The following is a 2,897-nucleotide window of genomic DNA, read 5'->3' as shown; positions in this document are numbered from 1 at the left end:
TTTTTAAGTACTGCCAGATTTAAAGCTAGGGTAGACGATGTTGTCCAAAGTCATACTGAGTGAAATGCTCCTCGCCCCCTGGGAGAAGTCAATACATTACGTGTACGGAGAAAGGTGCGGAAAAAATCTGACAACTGTAGCGGCCAAAGGAAGGTAAAAACTCCAACCAATCGTAAGGCGCGAACCGCTCTTCAGGAGCCAATCAAATCGCTTCGCCGTTCTACCAGCCCCCTGCGCGCACATTTCAATGGCGTGCACTGGTCCTGGTTCAGAGCGCGTTGCCAAGGCGCTCTCGGTGCTCGCGGCTCGCGTGAAAAATAGAAGGAAGCGGAGCGGGCGCGCTGCGCTCCTATGTGCGTTGTGTGCGGGCAGTCAGAAAGGTTAATAACATTGGAGGCGATCACAAACTCCGTGCGAGTGGCGCCTCCACGGCACTTCCGCGTCCAGTGCGTTCGCTCCCAACGGGAGCTCCTCCAATGGGGTGCGAGCGAGGCGGATTCCTGGGAGATGCTACATTCGTGCTACATGCTAGTTTTCCAAGATCGTCGACCCTAGCTTTAAAAATGAGTTCTTCAAAAATGTAAATTTATGAAACACAATATTGAGCCAGTCGTTTCACCTGCACAGCAAATTGTAAATATTACAAAGACAGTTTGAATCACTTCTCATAGATACAGAGCGTTGGAGGCCGCCTGCTGGTGGTCATAATGTTATGGCTAATCGGTTTATATTCAGCATGTTGTTCATTAAGATTAAACACCAAGAACATGCTGTGATCCTGGTTATGTGTTCTATCAGCACTTCTGGATCACAAATGACGAAGCAGCTGCAGTCAGTTTCCACCAGCAGGCTGTTTTTCTTCTTTCTTCAGAGACAGGGCCGTTTTGAGAAATGGCCTTGTCCCCCTTTGAGGCAGTTGGAACATTTTCAAAACACCCAGAAGATTTTTTACTTTTCAATTTAAAAATGTTTACAAGGAACCTCAATCAGTCTTTATTGAGACAAGTCAAGACAAGATCGGCTTTATTTATCCTGTAATGGTGAATCCCCAGTGATATACAGCAGACTGATACATTGATAAAAGCACTAATTACAAAATTAATAAGTAAACGACATTATTGTCGGACATGTTGGATTCATCCTTCTCAGCTCTTGCTCGGTGGTTTCAAAGAGTCCACATTACAGGTCTTTTCCCAGCAGGATTTATTTATTTATTCCACTTTATTTGGATGTTTTTGGTCATGGCCTCGTGTTTAAAACCCCGGCTGCAGATGATTAAAGCTCCTGGAGTCGCTCGGGGGTCACCGAGGTTCAGCCTGCCAGATTCTCTCTTTCTGTCCTTCGTACTGACTGACGGAGGGTCGGGCCGTCGCTGTGTTTGCGCTCGTCGCTGTTGTCCTGTGAAGTCTGCACAAATCCAACCAGCATAAGACCTGCTGTCCTCCCCCCTCCATCTGTCTCTCCTCCTCATTCTTTCTTGTTCTGCTCCTCTTAGCACATGTCTGGGAGTGAAATTAACCTTCCTCTCATCTTGTTTGGCTCAGATTTTCTTTTCTTGTTTTTTTTCTTCTTCTTCAAATTGCCACATTTTTGAGAGGGGAAAAAAATCCCAACTGACAGGTGTGAAAAAAATCTTCAGCCATGCTTGGATTTGCATGGAAATCTCATTAATCCGGCCCGGCCGGGTTCAGAATACCAATGCCTCCATGATGTGCTGGCAGTGCGACGTGAGGCGAGGTTCAGAGCGGCAGAGGCCACGAGTGGAGGACCGGCGCGGAGACGCCGCCGCGCTGAACCGCCGGCTGTTTGTGAGCCGCCAACGGAGACGGGATGAATACAGATACGAGGCTGGAAGCGTGTGGGACTGACCTTCTGCCGAGTGCTCGGAAAGCTGATTGGAAAAAAAAAAAAAAAAAAAAAAAAAACAAGCGGGAAAGGCAGCGTGGCTCCGAACGCCGAAACCAATCTGGAGGGGAGTAAAATCGCATTAGCGTTCTGCGAAAGTTCACCGCCAATGTACAAACAATTTCACACAGCGGATAGAGAATGGAAAATTCTAAATATTCACGTGTTTCTGATTTCAATAAACTGGAAATGAAACAAACAAACAACAACAAAAAAAAAAAAAGAAAAAAACCTTGAACAAGATGTGGGACGATGGGAGATCAGGCCAAACCGCAGAGACTCAGGAAAAGAGGCTTGAATCAGATAATTTAATAGTTTGATGGTGGGATGAGATAAAAAGACAAACAGGACAAGTTAGTCTGTTCTCTGAACACACACACTCTCTAATAACTGCTGGTGTTCCTTGCTGAGAGAGGTGTGTTCTATGACAATTGTTTTAGTTTGGAAACCACAAAGAGCTCCTTCGTTCTGAGGTTTACAACCGGAAACCAGCAGACATCAACAACCTGAACTGTTGTCACGACACGACGCTGGAAACAACATTTGAAAAGGGCTCGAAAGGCAGAACTTTTTGAAATTTTCTTCAAGGAATATTTTGAAACGCTGCTGCCCTGCTGCTGTGTATTGTTCTCTGCTGGCATGTGTGTGGTTTCATTACAAAAAAAGGACAGGAGGACAGGATGAAATATCGGCTGAGAAGCAGGTGGACAGTTTCCACACGGACATCCAGCTTCCTGGAAGAGACTAAAAACCATCACCTGGACTAAACCAGGTGTATCAGGAGAGGTCTAACTAAGCTTCTGTTGAAGATTATCTTAGTTTATTATAAAAAAAGTACTTTTAAATAGCCACATATGTATTTTTTGATTGCAGTATAGCTGCAATTTTAAATATTTATGTTGTCAAGTAATTTTGGAGCGTATAAATCAAGTGGAAAACCACAACAGAGACCAGACTGAGTGTTTCTGTCAGGATGTGATGGTTGTTTTGCC

Source organism: Salarias fasciatus, unplaced genomic scaffold, assembly GCF_902148845.1.
Source record: "Salarias fasciatus unplaced genomic scaffold, fSalaFa1.1, whole genome shotgun sequence".
Classification (NCBI taxonomy): domain Eukaryota; kingdom Metazoa; phylum Chordata; class Actinopteri; order Blenniiformes; family Blenniidae; genus Salarias; species Salarias fasciatus.
Note: the sequence above shows the minus strand (reverse complement) of the source record.